Source organism: Chiloscyllium plagiosum, chromosome 2, assembly GCF_004010195.1.
Source record: "Chiloscyllium plagiosum isolate BGI_BamShark_2017 chromosome 2, ASM401019v2, whole genome shotgun sequence".
In the NCBI taxonomy this organism is placed as follows: domain Eukaryota; kingdom Metazoa; phylum Chordata; class Chondrichthyes; order Orectolobiformes; family Hemiscylliidae; genus Chiloscyllium; species Chiloscyllium plagiosum.
This window is the reverse complement of record NC_057711.1, coordinates 22,223,968-22,246,435: the sequence shown is the minus strand read 5'-3', so window position 1 is coordinate 22,246,435 and position 22,468 is coordinate 22,223,968. Positions and strand designations below refer to the sequence as shown.

The 22,468-nt window shown below is 39.1% G+C and overlaps 1 protein-coding gene across 22 annotated transcripts in view; it reads right to left on the bottom strand.

Moving 5' to 3' along the window:
* Nucleotides 1-22,468, bottom strand: part of LOC122557375 (teneurin-3) — a 2,612,756-nt gene that overhangs the window by 1,327,371 nt on the left and 1,262,917 nt on the right. For all 22 annotated transcript variants that reach the window (XM_043705048.1, XM_043705023.1, XM_043705127.1 and 19 more), the window contains one exon: nt 12,669-12,721. The gene's annotated coding sequence lies outside the window, so the exon portion shown is untranslated. The remainder of the gene's footprint in view (nt 1-12,668; nt 12,722-22,468) is intronic.

The following is a 22,468-nucleotide window of genomic DNA, read 5'->3' as shown; positions in this document are numbered from 1 at the left end:
ATTGAACCCGGGTCTCTGGCGCTGTGAGGCAGCAGTGCTAACCACTGTGTCACCGTACCGCCCACAAACATGTTAAGAAATATTTTTAAATGCAAGTGAAGAAATGCAATAAATAAAAGACAGCTATTTGTACTGATTTGTGGATAAGTTTATGTTTGATGGTATGCAAATTAGGAAACAAACAAACATAATTTAGTTTTGAACTAAGATTGTTTTGAATTTGACCTGGATCATCAATTACAACCAAAGTGGAAACTCTCAGCCCTTTGATTTACACAGAAACATTAATGGAATGAAACTTCCCAAGGCACCTCATAGAAGGGAAATCATGCAAAAATGTTGAAGAAGGCAGATAATGGGTTGGAAATAAGGGTTGGATAGAAAGGAAGGTAGTCCTTCTATGTGAGCAAAGTAATACAAGGCACAGGGAGAAAAACAAAAAAGAAAAGATGCCATTTAACATAGTGTGAAGTAAACAGTTAAAAAATGCATTATATAGATTCATGAAATAATTCATGACATTTGGCTCATTATGTCCATTCAGGCAGAAAAGAGTTATGTAGCTCCTAAATAACACTCTAAAGTGTAATTCTAAAGGCAATATTCTGAACGGGAGGAACACAAAAGACCTGGAGGTCAGTTTTTATGTTTGGCAATACCATCTCAGTCGTCTCTTGTGACTTTCATTGAGGATAATGAGAAGCAGTCGTTTCGTGACTGAGTTGGCTGAATTGTAGGAAAAGGAGACACATACCCACCATGTTAATGGGGGACTAGAAAGAGAATAACTGAGCTAATGTCTATGAGCAAAGTTCAATATTAATACCCTGTGCAGCAGTTTGGCTGTGGCTTTAAAGTATGAGATCATCACGTTGCCTTGATAGATGCTATGGGATTCCATCATTATAAACCGAGGTGTAACTTAGGTGTCTGAGAGTGACCAAACTTGATAAGAAGATAACTATCAATATTCACCTTCTAATAATTGTCTGTCTCTGCTCTTGCTACAATTCCTTTGTAACTGAAATTCTCATTCATACATTTCTTACCTCTGACCTCAGCTACTTCATTGTTCTCTCTGCCCTTGCAGTCTCTGTAAACTTGAGGTCATCTGAATCTGTGCTAGTGTATCAAGTTCTTTCATTCATCAACCTTGTGTTCAATCACCTGGATTAGCATTCAGTCCCATTTTAACATGGTTGTACTTGCTTTCAGACCTCTCCAATGCCTTGTGCCTCACTGGCTTTGCAATCTCTTCTCGAATCTACAATCCTCCAAGGTGCTTTTCCACCTTGGAACTGTTGAACATCCATGAGTCACATCATTCCCATACTGATAGCCAAGTCTTCAGTTGCCATGGCCCTAAGTTCTGAAATTCTTTCCCTATATCACTTATCTCTTTACATTTCTTTCTCCTTAAGACATCCCTTAAAACCTACTTTACTTGTCCTCATATCTCCTTATACAACTCAGTGTTAGCATTTTTTAATAACTCTAATGAAGCACTTTGGAAAGTTCTGCTGCAGTAAAGGGGGTCTCTAAATGTTGATGTTTCATCACTGAGTTTGATCTATTAAAGAAAATCAGATTTGATAGTCTTATTACCAATATCTAAAGATTCTTAAGCATCTGAGCCTTTTTACAAATTGAACCACTGTCTGTCTGTGTAAGGGTCCATAAAAAAAGTTGTCTTCTTATTCCTTTTATCTCTGGGATTTATAGATGAGTATAAACAGGTAAATCCAAAAGGGAATTTGGATTCAAAAATAACATTTTCACTTCACTGTCAGATTCTGTTCTGTGGAGCAGCTTTTGGCTTTTTCAGCTTTTTCAGACTTTATTGATGCAGCATTAACCAGTCACCAATATCATCACCTTCTGAATAAGCAGCAAAAAAATGCAAAGGGAAATTTGTCCAAGTGGAAGCAATTCAAACCAATCTGGTTAGAGAAATGAGTTCAGTTGTTCATCATTATTGTTCATTTCTAAACCATGTTTTCTCATGCTGTACTCATTTCCATTTCTCCTCTCTGAATTCCTTCTCCTTCCTTTTCTGGTCTCCAGCTGGGATGAATTCCATCTTGGCCTTTACCCACATACAGCTGTGAAAGAAAAGGTGGCAGCAGACGCAACAATGAGATAGCCGAAGATATCTGAACCTGACACTGCCCCTTCTCTTGGTGACATGACTGGAATTGGTAGATTTTGTGGACCCGGAAACAAAATCAAATACGATAAACTGGAGCTAGGTAGAACAGAATTTGAAAATTGAATATCAAACAAATTATACTACTGGAGAAAATTTTCTAATCAATCAATACCTTTTTCTCCTGTAGTGATCACTTGAGCATTGTCCTGTTAAGTGCAAAAATGCAAAGATTCATGAGCATTTTTCATTTTCAACAATGTAAGTAATGTTACACTCCGTCTCAATTATTATTCATAAGAAAGCTCCAATTTTCTAATGACCATTTATGCAAATTAAAAAGTTTTCTAATTTCTCATGTTCAGGAGGATTCCACTTGTCACTGATAGATGCAACTCATTTTTGAATATTCTGTAAAGTTTTTATATTCTCACAAAACACTTCACTGTTTCAACTGATATTGATCAGCTGTTTCTAACTTATTCTCTCATGGTCCTGATCATATAATGTAATTTATTTAATCCTGTTGGATGCACTTATATAAAAGGAAAAGTCACTGTAGTCCCAGACGACCATAGGGCTGCTCTCTCATTAGAGACAGTGAGATGACTGGTGATGAATTTAAACTGAGGGTCACTACACAATAAGCAAGGTGTGAGGTTGAGAAGATGGGACCCTCATGGAACCTCAGCAAGTATGGAATTGAACCCATGCTGTTGGCATCACTCCACTTTGCAAATCAGCTATTCAGCCAAATGAACAATGCACGCTTTTATTGAAGTAAATTTCAGCAGCACATTGCCTGCAACTCCAGTGCTGTACATTTTTATTCTCTTAAACCATAAAAAAACCCAAAACAACATTCTAGCGTGTTAAATGGAACAGGATAATATGCCCTCTATGTTGCAGAAATTTTTTCCAGCAAGTACTTTGAGAAAGATTCATATTACATGATGCTGTATAAATGTATGTATACATTTCTGTGTTAAGCAATCTTTAGATTTTCAAGACTTAACCCAATTGGAAATATTTATAAACAAAACCTGTCTGATCCAATTACTTTCAACTGGTTTTAATCTAGAAAAATGATAAAATGAAGTTGTTTCCTGACAAATTGTTGTGATTCCAGCTGATGTCATTCCGAAAGAATTCAGATATCAGGCTGAAATCTAGCTATATAGATCATGTTTTTTTGGTAGTCTTTCATTGAAACAAAAGCGCACATTGCTGCAGATCTAGTCTTAATGGTAAAACAGAAAGTTATTACAGAAAAGAAAAAAAAGAAATCTTCTATTTTGTTCACTGTGGAACATGGTGTCACTGGCTGGATCAGCATTTATTGTCTGTCCCTAGATGCTCTTGATAAAGTGTTAGTGAATTGTCTCCTTGAATACTGCAGTCCATATGCTATAGGTAGTCCCACAATGTCGTAATGGAGGGAATTCCAACATTTTGGCCCTACGACAATGACTTGGAGGTGGTGTTGATCTTTGTCATTGTCATTCTGGATGGATGTAGTTGTGTGTTTGGAAGGTGCTCCCTAAGGCTCTTTTGTGATTTTCTGCATTGCATTCTGTAGTTGATATACATTGGTGGCACTGAGCATTGAGTGGGGAGTTTTCCATCAAATTCATGAACTGTTCCTTACAGATGATGGATAAGCTTTGGGTAAGTGAGTTACTCATTGCAGTATTCTGAGCCTCTGACCTGCTCTTGTAGCTAATGTTGTGAGTTTAGTTCAATTCTGATGAATGGTAACCCCCCGAATTTAATAGTGGGAGGATTCAGTGATGGTAATAACATAGAATGCCAAGGGGTGTTGGTTAGATAGTGTCTTTTTGAAGTTGTGTTTGCCTGGCATTGTGAGTTGCAAATGTTACCTGCTACTTTTCAGCCCAAGGCTGGATATTGTCCAGATCTTGAAAATGGAATGATGAAAAAAAGATAAAACAGAATAAATAATGCTGTCTATATATAACACAATTTGAAATATTTGAAAACACACAGTAGAAATAGAATCGATCTATCCCACCAGCGTTCTGTTGCAGTAATCAAACAACTTCTCAATAACATCTATAGGTTTGACCAAGCTGTTTCTTTCCATTTCCAGTCTTGAGGGTCTGATAGCATCTTCCTTTAATTTACTCTTTGAGTTTTGAATAACACTGTCAACATTCTAACTAAACAACTTAGGTGTGGAACCTTCAATTTTACACTCAGTATATTTCTTAACATTTATTCTTTTTTCTAGAAGACATGTTTCATCCATTCAAGTTTAACTTAGACATTTCCAAACCAAATAAAAACAGCTTTTCATTCCCTGAAGGAGAAGATCAATCCCCAAATCCTTTTAAATGAAATTTAGATAAAGTTTTGACTTTGTCTGCTCCCAATGCATCAAATTTCCATTAACACTCCAGGAAATCTCTCTCTCTCAGACTTCTTAATTTGAAACAAACATGACCTCAGAAATACTGACAAGTTAATCATTACAGCCCTTTATACACATGGACCAAAACCCACATGCCACAAGTCAAAATCAAATTTCTAAAGTAAATTACACATCTGAGATCACTCTTCCTTCAAAAAGAAGAATGAAGAGGCAAATTATCATAATTTGATATAACATCAATATCAAAAATTATCATTACACTTTCATTATATCAACATTAATGGTAGCAGAAGATTGACAAAAAACATGCAATGAGTTTCAAAGTAACTATGTTTGACATAATTTCATTGGTAATGCTGTATTTTGTATCCCTAATATATGCTCTCAATAAAGCAGCCACGACAACATTTTCTTTTCTAAGCAAATGAACTAATTTCGCATTATATGGTTCGAGAACTAAGTTCCATCAATCAACTAAGGTTCTCAAATTTATCCAGGCAAATCAAAGAAATGTGGTTATAAATAACTGTTTCTTCCACATTGTTGGTTGTGTATAATTTAAAATGACAGAGCCAATACGAGACTCAGTGCCTCTTTATGAATTTTTGCTGACATGAAGTCAGTTTCTCTGACAGGCTGCTTGACCCCACCTTATAACCTTGCATTAAAACAGCTCACTGATACTGCTGGCATCAAAGCAGGTTTGAATGGCTTCTCATAATTTGATTTAAAATGGTGCAGTTGTCAACACAGCTTTCAAGGTTTCAAGTGTTTCTTACACTCCTGCACCCACTAAACATTTATTAAATGGGACATATGAAGGATATGAAGTGACACATATGAAGGATACCAGGTGCTGTAGTGCCAATGTGTGACAATGCTGTGGCTTTACAAGGTTATTTTGTCCTGGTTTCTTTTAGAAAGAGATTGGGGTATAGGTGCTGAGCAGTCTATGATAAGAAAAGCAACTTATGAAGCCTTGGGTGTTTTTTTAAATAAAGTTGAAACAATAGAAGCAGCTTGAATGAGTGAGGGCAAGCTCCCACCCACTGAACAAGTAGTTTTAGTTTTTGTGTTCAGCACCAGTTGCTTTTGGGGCCTGGAAGAAGTGAGACAATCTGTTTTCTGAATTTGCCATTTGCCAAGGTTGTGGTTATAGGATGTTGTTATATTGGAGCAGTTAATTTGTTATAATTATTGTCTCTGTCATTCTGTTAGATTTTCCAAAAGAGTTAAGTTATTCTAATTCCTTCTTGCTTTAGTTGCATTTTAACTATAGTGGATGAACAAAGTGTGTTTTCTTTAAATCAGTAGTTTGACCAATTGAATTGCATCAGGAATGCAACATCTTACATTTACCTTTAAAATAAGAAAAGGTTAGAGTCTAGATTATCTTCTGAATATTTTGAAAGGGTTTTGGCTGGTCCACAACAAATGGAATTATGTAAAACATAATTGCTTTGAAACTCATTGTTTAATGTCAATCTGCTTCTACTATAATTAATATGACATAATGATAGTGTAATGATTATATAATATTGATATGATTTATTTTCAAATTATGATAATTTGCCTCTTAAAAATACAGTTTCATTCTTCTTTTTGAGGGCCGTATGATCTAAGATGTGCAATTTATTTTAGAGTTTTGATTTTGAACTCGTGGCATGTGGGTTTTGATCCGTGTGTATGAGGAAGTTGAATGATTAACTGATCAGGATTTCCGGAGCCCTGATTTTTGTTAAAGGTGTAATTTTTTAAAGGTGCAATGACATTGCTGAAGTTCGGGAGAGACTCACAATAAAATCATAACAATATAAGGCAAAATTTCATAATTTATCCTAGGCATGGGACAATCTAAAATAGCTCTTACTCTCACTTCTCTCGGTACTGCTCATCTTTGTCTTACAATGGGTCCAAGTAAGTCACATTTGCTTTGGCAACATAAAATTTTGCTTGGTATTATTTCCTCTTGTTTGGTGCCACACCCTTATCCCCAAACCACTTATAAGATAAGCTGTTTATTCCTGATCCACTCAGTAAAATACTCATTAATCACAATCAGCAGTACATCAATTTATATAGAATATAACCTCATGTTGAGACTATATGCATGAGTAATGTGCTGAACAGTTGACCCCTTACCCTTGCATCATACCAAAAGAATTGCCTAGGACTTACTTTTCATGAGGGTCTTTCAGAGATGATCAAATTTTACACTCCAAACTCTAATCACCATGGTTTTTTTTTAAAATGGAGTAAAGCAATAGATTATTTCCAATAAAATTGATGATAATTTGTCACAGTTTTTTAAATTACCAAAGATTATGGCATAGATGCATTCTTCAGGCTTCAGTTGTGCTCAGAAGAAAAGTTTAAAGTTGGGGTTTACAAAAGAGTTTCAATTGCAATCAAATATTTTGAGCAATGAATAGCAACACAATTTTGGAGGTTCTTACAGAGTTCAGTAAACCGTAGGGTTTACTGAAATGTGTCTTTTTAGGACTTTTCTCATGGAGTCAGAATGAGACCCATTCTCTCCAATGCTCCAGAGCCATTGAACATGAAGCAGGACATCAATTGGGTCAGGGTGAGGCTTTTGTCTACATCTAGAGAGGAGTTCCTGGCCTACAGAGATGATGGTCAATTGGAAGCTGTGGTGCCAGTGGTGCCAGGTTTGAGCCATGGTCAAGGCTACAGATACTGCTTGAAGAGACGGAGCTACTGGAGGCCAGACTGAAGGTATTGACTGGAAGCAACATTGGGGTGAGGTGGTTGTGAGATGTGATTTCAAAGCTCAGGGAGGGGGTGCAAAGGCTAAAGGAGTGGATACGACCTTGACTGGGTTACCTGCAATGTACACCAAAAGAGGTACACTCTCTTTCCCAAAGTCCAAGCGGTAAATTCCATTGGGTGACCTGTTTAGCATAGGCCTCACCCGTTGTGGGTAAAGGTGGGGCAGGGGCCAGCATGAAGCTCTTAAGTAGCTGTTAATTGGCCAGTTAAAAGCCTCAATAAGCCCAAAGGATGGATTGGATGCCTGACACTCTATTGTCCTCCGTAAAATGGGAGATGGGTCAACTTTGGGGAGTGACAACATTCCCAGTTTATATTCCCCTGTTCAGTGCTAACATTCTCTGCAAATATTTTTGCTGTTGTCCTGTCCACTGAGGTCATGCATGCTCATAGCTTCGAGAAGCAGAAGTCATTCCTTGGCATGCTCATCAACATCAGGTGAATTGGCCAGGCTAAATTGCCCTGTAGTGTTAGGTAAGGGGTAAATGTAGGGGTATGGGTGGGTTGCGCTTCGGCGGGTCGGTGTGGACTTGTTGGGCCGAAGGGCCTGTTTCCACACTGTAATGTAAATCTGTAAATGTGCACAGCTTCCCAGTCACTGCACAGTCTGAAGGGAAGGTTGGTGGAGAGCTCGCCTACACGGTACATTTTACGAGTACACAAACCTGTCACAGGGGAACCATAACAGTCTCATCCATAACCTTTCTAAATGGTTTGCCACTTTTTCTGAAATTCTATAAAAGTTTCAGTTGCAATGTTTTGAACAGATTTACTAACAGGTTGATTAAGGATTGAAGAAATGCCTTCGACATTCCTCTTGGTGAAGCTTGACTGTGATGTATGTTTCCCTCCGTCCACAGTGTTTTACCAGATGCAGCAATGTTTATGTTATCTCCCACAATGTAAGAAACAGGGAAAAATAAAGATATTGTGATGGTGGGGAATTGAATAGATGCTTCTTATAATCATTTAAAATTGCCGCATCCATGCAGAGGTCACAAAAAAAAATTGGTTTGTAGATATAGCAGGTCATTAAAAGGCAAATGGTATATTGTGTTTCATTGCTAAAGGGATGGAGTTTAAAAGCAGGGAGGCTATACTGCAGCTGGTGAGGCTATGCCTGGAGGTTTGTGGATAGTTTTGGTCTCCTTACTTGAGAAAGGATGTATTGGCACTGGAGGGGGTGCAGAGGGGATTCACTAGGTTGATTCAGATTTCGGGTTGGCTAATGAGGAGAGTTTGAGTAGACTGGAACTATATTCATTGGATTTTAGAAGAATTAGGGGTGATCTGATAGAAAAATAAAATTATGAAGGGACTGGATAAGATAAAAGCAGGGAGGTTGTTTCCACTGGCGGGTGAGACTAGAACAAGAGGGCAAAGCCTCAAAATAAGGGGAAGGAGTTTTAGGATTGAGCTCAGTAGGAATTTTTTCTCCCAAAGAGTTGTGCTTCACCCAGAGAAGTAGTTGAAGCTACCTCATTGAATGGTTTTAAGGCAAAGAAAGATGGATATTTGGACAGTGAAGAAATTAAGAGAGATGGTGAGCAGGCGGGTAAGTGGAGCTGAGTTCATGAAAGATCGACTATGATCTTATTGAATGGTGGACAGGCTCGATGGGCCAGATGTTGTGCTTTTCCAGCACTACTCTGATCTAAACTCGATGGGCCAGATGGCTTATTCCTGCTCCTAGTTCTTATTTTTATGTTCTTACTCCTGAGGCACACATACATCCATGTTAATATTAAGCTGTTATATTTCAACAGAGGAGCATGCTTCCAGAAGAATATCAGGCTTCAAATGATCTGAGGTAAGATGGAGTCAGGAATCTTTATATCTTTGGGTCACATGTTATGATGCAGTGATGACATCATGAGCATGTTTCTTAAAGGTATCCTGATCGACTGACTGTGTTTTTACACAACAACCTGGATTGCTCAATTCAATATTTCCCTGTTATTTTCCCCAGTGACAGCATTAAGTGCTTGTACTTAAAGAATCCACACTGCAGCAAGAGACAGATGAACATATGAAAGGTGAAATATTCCTGACACCCTACTCTCCCTCACTAGTCCTAGAGGTTTGTGGTTTTGAACCATAAACCAGGCTTTGAGTTCAAATTCGAGGTGAGTAAAGCAGAACAGCACTGAGTGGTCTTCAGAGGAGGCAATAAAGCAAGAACTACCTGCCTGTTTTGAGAAAATTGAAAATTCAATTGTATTATTCAAAGAAAAGTAATTCTCTTGTTGCCCTAACCAATAATCCTTCTTCCAGTAAATTAATAAAATTTTATGGTCATTTTCCTTAGAGTACTTCAAGAATAATTTCCTCTGTGAGGAACAATGAGATGAATGAACATTTTAATGGCATGTATGAGGCAAGTGAAGAGTAAGTGGGGAGCTAGGGGTTGGGTAGGAGGGAGATCTTTATTGACAAAAAAGGTTTAAAAATTCGAGAGCTTTCTTACAAGGTAGCCTGGATAGTCTTCTCCCCAAATCCAGCAAAAACTTTGACACATTCCACATTTAGATCTGGACTTTTTAATGTTTCAGATACAAGCCCCTCTTTTTGGCTAATGAGGAAAAGTTTGTCAATGGATACTGCGAATCTCCATACCCATTTGTATCCACGACCAAATAATGCATTAAACCGTGAGACCACAAGCCCCTATAAATAGTTGAACAATCCCCACTCCATCAGCCTGATGTTTCCACTTTGCAGACTCCACCCGCACGGAGTCTGTGAACGAGATTACCCCATTAGTGCCAATTAACTTTGAGTTATAGACTGTTTTGAGCTATGAAAACAAGTCCTTTGGGAACTGAACTGAGTTTTACCCAAACTCATTTCTCTCAAATGTTTAACAGGCAAGCAGAGAGGAAATTCTTGCCCATCTGTCAAAGCTGGAATATTTATATGCGCCTCAGTGAAAAAAAGGGCTGTTTTCTTACTCTTCCACAAAGTTTCTTGTAAAACAGTTAACAGAGAGTGGTGTGGCACTTCATTGTTACATGAAGAGACTTGAAAATATATTTGTGCAAGTGGTAACATGGTATTAGTGGCTGGAGTAGAGCACATTTCCCATGGAATACCGCAAGGTGAAGGAGGGAGACTCCACAGTTCTGATGATGTAGAGGGAGTGACTTAACGTCTCAGATACATGAAGAGCCGCCAATGAAAGGATAGAAAATAAGCTTCGTCTTATTCACATTTTCCAGATGTTTCCTCACATTCATTGGCAACATAATGTGAAAATGAAAAGCAAATCATGGATAGCACAAGGCTGGTTTCCTCATCCCTAATATGCAATGTAAAGGTTATGCACAGCTTTACACTTATTTCAGTTCAAACAATGAATAACCGTTGGAAACTGTGTGAAGAGCAGTATAAGTAAACTGTACCAAGAAAGGAACTCTCCCTGTGTTTTGAAACAAAGCAAATTACATTGAGGCAGCTTCATTCTAAACTTGGTTGAAATCATTTGTGCATACTTTAGATTCAAATCATGTCATGGAGCTATGTATAGATTCTACACAATTATTTTTAATACCTGTCACACTACAAAGTATTTTAAAAATTCATACATATATAACAATAATGATAATCATCATCATCATCAAAAACTATCTTCTTCTAACCAGAATGAAAAAATCTGCCATCAAACTGTAATAACAAATTTCAAATTGACAAGCCTCTGTTTACAGCAATTATATTTCATGGCCTTAAAAGTTTGACCAAGTTTTACAGTGTCAAATGTTTCGATCATTACAAACATCTAAGTTTCCATGAGTAACCTCTGCTCCTTCCACTAGCAATCCACTCATAAACATAAAATATCTAAAAGGCACGCAAACACTATCTGTCAGAAAGACAAATTGTATTTTTCTTTCCAAACAGTAAAAATATTTTTATCCTGTGGTGCTTGATGCACTAGTGATTTCTACAGCAATTCAGAGCAACATAAATATCTCCCCACAGTAGTTTATTTAGTGAGTCACTGAACCCTGTTGGCCAAGAGGTTTTAAGGGTTGATATCTATTCTGTGCTGAGTGAATGAATCTGAAACATGTGTGGTCACTGTCTCAGGATAAGTAGGAGGTCATTTTGGACTGAAATAGGACATGATTTTCACTCAGAGCATGGTGACCCTGTGAAATTCTTGATCACATAAGGTTGCAGAGGTCATATCACTGAACATATTTAACAAAGAAGTAGGTAGATTTCTAAATGGCAGCACAGTGACTCAGTGGTTCGCACTGCTGCCTCACACTGCCAGCGACCTGGGTTTGACTCCAAACTCGAACAACTGTCTGTGTGGAGTTTGCACGTTCTCCCCGTCTCTGCGTGAGTTCCTCCAAGTGCTCCGGTTTCCTCCCACAATCCAAAGATGTGCAAGTTAGGTAAATTAGCTATGCTAAGTTGTCCATAGTGTTCAGAGATGTGTAGGTTAGCTGCATTAGTCAGGGGTAAATATAAGGATAATAAGGTAGGGGAATAGGTCTTGGTGGGTTGCTTCTTTAATTCAAAGTTGTAGTTCTAGTGGCAAAATCTTGAGGGACAGTGGCTTTGGGAAGTATACTTGTGTTTCCTTAAGCACACAAGGAAAACAATAGAAACTGTCACATGCATTCTTTTCCCGAGTCATATTACTCTTTGCTCCTTGAAGTTGAAAATGGATGGCTCTTAAAACAAACAAAAGAGAAAGTGCACGATGGTGAGGCACAGAGAAATTCAGAGTATACTAGCCCTTGGGTAGATTACCTCACTACACCCAGGTTACGGAGGCAAAAGATATTCAGGATCCAGCTGCTGGTTGTTCTGTGAAAGCTCGACAGTTGGCATATGTATGAGCAGCAGATCAGACTGGTCGGTTAGGTGACCTATCGCCGTTCAATGAAAAGGTGTAGACATGAATTGAGGTCAGTGGGCTGAGGTATCAGAGTTAGTCAATACTTTCAGAAAAGGACTGGGAACAAGGAACAAATAAAGTAATAGGTTCCCTGTTCATTGGTGTGGATCAGTCAATAAGAGAAGTTCAAGTTGCCATAGTCCTACCAGATTATAGTGCTGTCCCTTCATTGTAGAGAGGCACCTGGTGATGGTTTAACCTGAGGGACACCGCGCCTCATGTGAGGGGAAAGGTTGAGAAAGAGAGTCCGTCGTGGTCACCCTTTATCAGTGGGTAACATATAAACCAGAAATGTCAAGCACGAAAGCCAAATTGTAAATCTAAATAAACAATGAGGATGATAATGCTACTTTGGCAAGAGGAACTTAACCCCTCAGGCAGATCAATGCATTTGATTGTGAGATCTAAAATAAAGCATTGTTACTTACAACACTGAAGTCACTTGGTCTTGAATTTTCCAACCTAATCAAGTGGCATCACACTGAAAGGCAAGAAAACAGACAAGTATTTTTCAGATATGTTGTCACAATTTATCATACATAAGCTTTCATCATTTCAAAAAACCTCTCGACATTAGTCTGTCCTGACATCGATGAATGAATCACCAAGGAGAATGACTTTGAGTTCTCTGCTGAGATCATGCTTACTTTGTGAACTTCAGCATGAAATGCTGGTGGAATATATATCAGGAACCATATGAAAAACTTGTTTTTACAAAAGTGCAAAGGCAGCAAATGTATGCACAGTGTTGGCAAATCGGAGAATCTTAATCTAATTTCCAGTGAGGAAGACGCAGGGAGTAGTGGTCAAGGATGAAATCATTTAAATCTATTTAAAATGTTATTAATATATTTTTGAGAGAACCTCTGAAACACATTGAATTAATTATCTTCAAGGTATGCAAAACAGAAGCAAAGTGTAACATTTCCTGTTTGCAGCATTTTCTTCCATTCTTCTTTTGTATCTGTAGAGCTCCAGGCTAATTTCAAAACATTTGAGTCACATTAAAATAAGTAGTCCCTAAACAATATGCAATTAAGATTTTCTTGGGGCAAGGTTACACTGCCATAGTTAGTGTTGAGTGATCAGGAGCCCTGAGTTGTCCTGGTACTCATTCAGTGCAAGTCATGGGAGAGTTGTGGCCATGCATTGCCTTCTTGTGTCTACAGGCTACACTCTGCTTCCTCATTCCATTGAGCTCTAATGAAAGGAATTCAGCTCTACCTGGAATCACAGAACTCATTCGAGCACTGTGAAGGTGAAGAACTGGCATCCCCCAATAATCCAAATTCTGCAGATTTCAGCATAAACGTATCTTAATATATTAACAATAGCACCCTCATCACCAACAACCAGGATAAATCAAGTTATATAATGTAATATTAGGAAAAGTCCTGTTTGATTCTCTAACATTAACATATCAACCAAGAAGGTTGAGTTGCAAATGATCAAAATCTTGCCACAAAAATAGTGAAACTTTGATTTCCACTTTTGTTGCAGCTAAACCTCACCTGGAACAGATTCTGCAATGATATGGTGTACTTCCTGCAATCTGGTCTCACCCCTGTTGCTCACACTCATTATGGAAGATTTTGTACCTTGAATTACATAGCACAGTTGTTTTGCCTCACAACTGTAACCTTGAAGAAGACAATGTTATCTAATTTGCCAATAAATAGATAATTAAGAAATCAAAGCCACCCTGTCAAATGGGTCAAGAATTCATATTGAGAGCCCAGACTCCAATTGGTTGTTTAAACAGTCACATCCATGTGTATACAGTATGTGATTTTCTCTTGCAATGATTTTGTTATTGAACAAAGTTTATTCACACAAGATTAAGGGGAGGCAATGGCCGAGTGGTATTATCACGGGACTGTTAATCCAGAGATCCTGATAATGTTCTGGGGACCTGTGTTCAAATCCAAACATGTGGAACTTGAATTCAATTTTAAAAATCTGCAATTAAGAGTCTAAATGATGACCATGAATCTATTGCCAATTGTTGTGCTAATAATGTGCTTTGCGGGGGGATATCTGCCATCCTTTCTCATTGGGTTTACATATGATTCCAGACCCACAGCAATGTGGTTAACTCTCAACTACTGTCTGAGCAATTGGGGATGGGCAGTAAATGCTGCTATCGCCAGCAATTCCTTCATCCTCTGAATGAATAAAAAAAGGTGTCAAGTATTTATGGTTTCTGCTATTCATACTTTAAAGGTTTAGATGATTGGCACCTTTTTTAGAGCTAGATAAAAATAATCCTTAAAAAAAGTCACAACTTCATTAATTCTTGGAGTTTTTCTATACCAGCTATTGTTACAATAGGCTTCAGTGGTTTATAAAGTCATAAGAGATGTACAGCATGGAAACAGACTCTTTGGTCTAACCTGTCCATGCCGACCAGATATCCCAACCCAATCTAGTCCTCCCTGCCAGCACCCGGTCCACATCCCTCCAAACCCTTCCTATTCATATACCCATCCAAATGCCTTATAAATGTTGCAATTGTACCAGCCTCTACCACTTTCTCTGGCAGCTCATTCTATACACATACCACCCTCTGTGTGAAAAGGTTGCCTCTTAGGTCTCTTTTATATCTTTCCCCTCTCATCTTAAACCTATGCCCTCTAGTTCTGGACTCCACAACCCCAGGGAAAAGACTTTGTCTATTTATCCTATCCATGCCCCTCATAATTTTGTAAACCGCTATGGGCACGAAAGTACCACAGGGTCGCACGATGGCTCGGTGGTTAGCACTGCTGTCTCACAGCGCCAGGGACCCGGGTTCAATTCCCGCCTCGGGCAGCTGTCTGTGTGGAGTTTGCACATTCTCCCTGTGTCTGCGTGGGTTTCCTCCGGGTGCTCCAGTTTCCTCCCACTGTCCAAAAATGTGTAGATTAGGTGAATAGGCCATGCTAAATTGCCTGTAGTGTTAGGCGCAGGAGTAAATGTAAGGGAATGGGTCTGGGTGGGTTGCTCTTCGAAGAGTTGGTGTGGACTTGTTGGGCTGAAGGGCCTGTTTCCACACTGTTAGGGAATCTAAGAATCCCAATAAGGTTAAGTACAGAGGATATGACGGAGTATTGGAGATGAAGAGAGGAGTATAGGTTGGCAATGGGACTGAATGAAATTGCTTGAGTTTGTATAAATAGTACATGAAGAACTTTTAAACATAAATTTAAAACATGCCAGCATCTCGAGAATGATGACAACAGTTATTGAAAACTACACTTTGTAAATTTAAACAGTTGCAAACTTCTACAGAAGGAACCAATCGTGCATCTCTTGCTTCATTGTTGTAAACCAAACAAAAAATTTCCATCCATGTATTCATGAATACAATGTTTTCAAGTTTTTAATATTCTAGAGCTCAACATGAGAAATTGAACACTTCTGTTTCAAAGCAGCCAGTCCCAGCATCAAATACAGCCAAGAAAGGAAGAGATAGATAGGTTGTTGGTAATCAAGGAGGTGAAAGGTTATCAGGGTAGACAGGAATGTGGATTTGTGGTTATAGTCACATCAACATTGATCTTATTAAATAGAGGAGAGGGTCTATGGGTTGAATGGCCTATTCTTGCAAATTGCTCATATATTCTACCCCAAGAAAGTTTCTTAGCCCAGCATCAGAAGAGCAGTCATACCACACCAGCAATAATAGCTTCCACTCACATTTTTCCTTTAACATAAAGAATACTATGCTACAATGCAGAGACATATATAAATAAGATGAATGCTGATTCAAAGAAGGAGACTTCAAGAGAAGAAACAAAATCTGTCGTAGATTTTGGATTTTAGAAGGGTTCCATTGGAAGAAGGAAAGTTGTGAAGGCAGAATGATTAGGGAGGGAATTGCACACTTTGGGGTGAAGTAACTGATGACATGACCATCAATCATGGTGTAAAAGACTAGGCTTAGAGAAGTGAAGGTTCACAGCAAAAAAGCTGTAGACCTGAAGGAGACCACAGAGAAAGGCAGTGGAGGGGCAATAATGCTTTTAAATTGCAAGATATTTTATTTTTAATTTAATTTGATTTATTGTCACATGTACCCAGGTACAGTGAAAAGCTTTGTTTTGCATGCAGTACAGATAGAACATACCATACAAAGTGCATTAGGGCAATAGAATTGACTGAAGAAGACAATGTTATAACTGCAGAGAAGTTGCACAAAGTGAGATCAACATTAACTTTGAAATTTAAGAGGTCCATTCAGAAGTCAAATAACAGTGTGGAAGAAGCTGTTCTTGAATCTGTTGGTGCGTGTGTTCAAGTCTTTGTAATCTTCTACCTGACAGAAGAGATTTGAACAGATTATAACTGCAGTGGGAGAAGTCTTTGATGATGTTAGCTGCCTTCCCAATGCAGTGAGAAGTATAGATGGAGTCAATGATGGAAGGTTAGCTTATGTTCATAACTTTCAATAGTTTCTTGCGGTTCTAGGCAGGACAGTTGCCATACCAAGACATGACGCATCTGGATAGAATGCTTTCTATAGTGCATCTATTAAAAATTGAGGGGCAGATGTCATGGGTGAACAGTGTCTCGGATGGGTGGGCAAAATGTACCACAGTTTCCAATGTTCTGACGTTCACAAACAATGGCAGATGAAAGACCAGTCAAAAAACATTGGATTAGCCAATACTAGGAAGAAGACAAGTGCGGTTGAATATTTTGGCAGCTGATGAGGTAGATTAATGCTCTGAGATTTAATTGGTATGAGGTTAGAAACTCAGCTGATGATAAACTGGATGTTAAAGTTATGCTTTGACTTTGCTTAAAATTGTTGCCATGGACAGGATTGAAAATGGTTTTAGATGAGATTACTTACAATGTGGAAACATGCCCTTCAGCCCAAAAAGTCCACACCGAAGCGCAACCCACCCATACCCCTACATTTACTCCTTCACCTAAAGCTATGGGCAATTTAGCATGCCAATTCACCTGACCTGCACATCTTTTTGGACTGTGGGAGTAAACTGGAGCAAACCCACACAGACATGGGGAGAATGTGCAAACTCCACACAGTCAGTCGCCTGAGGAGGGAATTGAACCCGAGTCTCTGGCGCTGTGAGGCAGCAGTGCTAACCACTGTGCCACCGTGCCACCCACAAATTTTGTAACCCACATTCAATAATGGGATTAGTCTCCAATTTCTGATTTCCTCCCTTTCCCCCTTCCGCTTGTAGATCAGGGTCACCTCCTTCAGCTCTGGACCTCACAATAATCCAGTAAAATCCTCTTCCTGGTTTCAAGGGTACAAAGTTGATGTTACAGAAGTTAAAGAAAATGGCTTGAGATTTCCCAAAGTTTAACTGAAGGAATTTGAATCTCAAAACTTTGATGCTGCAGAGAAAGTAAAAAGTATAAGTAAAGAGAGCATTGGCCATCTTGTGAATGAGAATGGAGAGTTAATAGAAAACAATAAGCAAATGTCAGAGCAAATGAATAAAAACAAACGCTTGACAAAGAAACTATTCCAGTAATAGCTGTGTTTCAGGAGCTGCAAGGGATAATGGATTTTATTGAAATTGCAATCACCAGGAAAGCAGGGCTGAGCAAGAAATGGGGCTGTGGATGATTCGGGTCCTGAATGGGTGACTGACAGCAAAGGTAACATGGGATCCAAGGAAGTTTGGCTGACTGGAACTGGAACTGGTTGAATGGCAGAACAAAGGAGGGAAAAAAAAGAACAGAATTGTGTGGGAGAGCCTCAGCAAGCTTGGCAGCACCTATGGAAAGACAGCAGAGACAACATTTCAGGTCCACTGACCCTGCTTCAGAATGTGGTAAAACAATGACTGCAGATGCTGGAAACCAGATTCTGGATGAGAGTAGTGCTGGAAAAGAACAGCAGTTCAGACAGCATCCAAGGAGCAGGAAAATTGACGTTTCGGGCAAAAGCCCTTCATCAGGAATACAGGCAGAGTGCCTGCAGGGTGGAGAGATCTTCGATTTTCCTGCTCCTCGGATGCTGTCTGAACTGCTTTGCTTTTCCAGCACCACTCCAATCCTGCTTCAGAATGTGGCCTGAAACATTGACTCTGCTTTCTCTCTGCAGTTAACTCCAGATCTGCTGAGGTTCTCCAGAAGTTTCTGTTTCTGTTCCAGATTTACGGCATCAAAGTTTTTTTTGTTTTTCTGCTTAAGGAAGAAGAGTTTGATTGTTGAAGGGAGTTTTTGTGCCCACTGGGGTTCCACAGGGATCAGTATTGGAGCTCTTGTGGTTTGTGTGATTTGGTTTGAACGTAGAAGGGTTGATTAGTGTGTTTGTGAAAGATATGAAAACTGGTGAGGTGATCAGGATGATAGCCTTAGATTATAGAAGGATATAGATGGGCTGATCAGATGGCTGACCACTAGCAACCGGAGCTCACTCTGGAGAAGTATAGGGTGATTCACTTTGGCAGGACAAACAAGGCAAGGGAATAAATAATGAAGAGTAGGACCTGGTAAACATGACAGATCAGGGGGTTCCCTGGTGTGCATGCCCATTGGTCTCTTTACAAATATCAGGATAAAGTAGTTAAGAAGGCATATGGGATACTTGTCTTTATTAGCTGAGGTACACAGTTTAAGAGCAGGAAGATATTTTTCTATAACTACACTAAAAATGAGCTAAGTCACAACTACGCAGTTATGGAATCTACATTATGGTAGATTGAACTGGGGAGGAGATTTACCTGGAAGTTGCCTGTGAGAGTTTTAATTATGCAAAGTGAATGAATGGATTTGAGTTGTTTGCCGTGGAGCAGAGGAAACTTTTCAGAGACATGACTGAGATGAATAAAATTATGAAGAGCATGGACGGGCTAGACAGGAAGAAACTTCTCCCTTTGGTGGAAGGATCAATGATTAGGACATAGATTTAAGGCAAGAGCCAAGAAGGTTTAGAGGGAATGTGAGGAAACCTTTTCTTATCTGGAGAATGGGAATCTGGACCTCATTTCCTGTAAAGGGTGATCGAGGCAGAGACACTTATAGCATTTAAAAAGTGAGTTTTGAGAAGATTTGTAGCTCAGGTTGAGGTTTTGGATGTAGGTTTGCTCGCTGAGCTGAAAGGTTCATTTCCAGACATTTCGTTACCTTACTAGGTAACATCTTCAGTGGACCTCATGTGAAGCAATGCTGAAAATTCCTGCTTTCTAATTATATGTTAAGCAAAGACACTCACGAGAATTCCTAGAAGAATAGTATTCCAACCGGTACTCTCTCAACAAACACATCGAGTTAGACCCCTATCTACCACCCCCTGAGAAAAGGAACCGGAAGTGACTTCACCACAGGAAATAGCATCACCACAGGAAATGACATCACCAACCAAAAGAAACCCAAACATATAAATAGAAAGCAGGAATTTTCAGCATTCCTTCGTATGAGGTTCACTGATGATGTTACCTCGTAAGGTAACGAAATATCTTGAAATGAACCTTTCAACTCAGCGAGCAAACCTACATTCTAAATTTAAAAAGTCATTTGGATGCATACTTCCTGATGAAGGGCTTATGTCCGAAATGTTGATTCTCCTGCTTCTCAGATGCTGCCTGACCTGCTGTGCTTTTCCAGCACCACACTCTCGACTCTGATCTCCAGCATTTGCAGTCCTCACCTTCTCCTGCATATTTGTAATGCCATGAGTCAAGTGCTGGAAAATGGGATTAGAATAGTTAAGTGGTTGTGTTTGACTGGCACAGACTCGATGGACTGAAGGTCCTTTCTTCTATGTTGTCGATCTCTCTGATTATGACTACTGGATGCATTGGTGTTAATTTTCCAACATTTTCCAGATTCTGGCATCAATCCATCAGATTGGAAAGTACTATAACTTCTCTTTCAAGAAAGGAGAGAGGTATAACGAGGGAAAGTTAGCTTGACATCTGTCGTGGGCAATTTGTTCTGCTTTTGAAAAAAACAGAACTTGTCCTGTAAATTGGCACAGATTACTTGCCAGGATAATCTCCACCATAGTTTCCAATCATTCAACACCTGCTCTATAAATACTGGTCTGTGGGGGATTTACTTGGTCTTTGAGTTTAACACGATTGACAATATGCTGCACTTTGTTCAAAGAGAGTGGTAGTTGAATGTTCATTGTCTATCACAAGTATTACTTTGTGACAATCATGAATTTTTTATATCATGGTGATAGCAGGCTACTGTTGTCATAGAAAATTGAAGTTTATGAACGATTACTCAGACATCTAACAAACAAAATATCATCAATGCATTAAAATACAATATTCCTACAAACTGTATTTATACTAAATGTTTTTTTTTAAAGTACTTTAAAGCTTTTAAGTTTGTCACTCAGAAAATCTCAAGCTGATCGTGAAGAGTGCAAGGGAAATAATGTTTAACTAATTTATTGAAATTCATTAAAGGAGCAACATGCACTCCAGATAGAGGGGTGGAGGGCAGAGCCTTATGACTTTTGATTTTCAGAAGGCATCTTATAAGGTGCCACATATTAGCATGGACAGAAGACAGGCTGACCGGCAGAAAACAGAAAGCATCGATAAATTTATCTTTTTCTGTTTAGCAGGATGTGAGTAATGAGGTCCTGCAGGGGTCTAGACAGGGACATTAGGTTTTACAACTAACATTAATGATATCGGTGAGGGGGCTGAAGGCGTAGTGGCTGAATTCATACAAAAGTGATTGGGAAAGTATGTTGTGAAGAGGACATAAGGAGATTGTGAACAGATATAGAAAGATTTACTGAGTGGGCAAAAACTTGGCAAAAGGGATATGATGTAGAAAAATGTCAAGCTGCTTTGGTGGCAGAATGAAAAATCATATTACTTAATTGATAGTAACTGAGGTATCGAGGTATAGAGAGATCAGCTGTTCTGGTACATGAGAACAAAAGGTTAGCATGCAAGCATAGCAAGTAGTTCAGAAGGCTAATGGAATGCTGCCCTTTATTATGAAGGGAATTGAACATAAAATAAGAATGCTTTGCTTCAAATGGTGAGGGCATCAGTGATTCTACATCTGGAGGACTGTGTACAGTTTTGATCTCTTTACTAAAGGAGAGATGTAAATTGAAGGGCAATTGAGAGAAGCTTCACTTGATATTTATTTCATTACTTTTCTTTTTTTTGTTTCCTAAGAATTTGATCTTGCGTCTGTACCTAGGTACCTTTGCGCCAAAGATGGCGCTGTAATGTGGTGACTGTAAACTTTTCACTGTACTCATTTGAGTACATGTGACAATAAAATGAATTCAATTCAATTAGGGTTAACATTTGAAGAAAAATTGGACAGGTTGGGCTTATTTCTGCTCTAGGTTAGAAGAGTGAGAAGTGACTTGATTGACTTGTATAAGATCCTGAATGGTCTTGAGAAGGTGGACATGAGCAAGATATTTCCTCTTGTGGTTGAGTTCAGAACAAGGGGTTACTATTTAAAAAGCTGTGGTCTTCCTTTTTGGAAAGGGATGAGAAGAAATTTCCTTTTTCAGAAGATTGTGTGACTTTTGAACTCTCTGCTTTAGAAGATCATGGTCATTTTTAATAGACAATAGACAATAGGAGTAGGCCATTCTGCCCTTCGAGCCTGCACCATGGCTGATCATCCTTAATCAGTATCCTGTTTCTGCCTTATCTCTATAACCCTTGATTCCACTATCCTTGAGAGCTCTCTCCAACTCTTTCTTAAATGAATCCAGAGACTGGGCCTCCACTGCCTTCTGGGGCAGAGGATTCCACACAGCCACCACTCTCTGGGTGAAGAAGTTTCTCTTCATCTCTGTCCTAAATGGTTTACCCCATATTTTTAAACTGTGTCCTCTGGTTCAGCACTCACCCATCAACAGAAATATGTTTCTTGCCTCCAGAGTGTCCAATCCTTTAATAATCTTATATGTCTCAATCAGACCCCCTCTCAGTCTTCTAAACTCAAGGGTATACAAGCCCAGTCGCTCCAGTCTTTTAGTGTAAGGTAGTCCCACCATTCCAGGAATTGACCTCGTGAACCTATGCTGCACTCCCTCAATAGCCAGAATGTCTTTCCTCAAATTTGGAGACCAGAACTGCACACAGTACTTTAGGTGTGGTCTCACCAGGGCCCTGTACAGCTGCAGAAGAACCTCTTTGCTTCTATACTCAATCCTTCTTGTTATGAAGGCCAGCATGCTATTAGCCTCTTCACTACCTGCTGTACCTGCATGCTTACCTTCATTGACTGGTGTACAAGAACACCCAGAACTCTCTGTACTGCC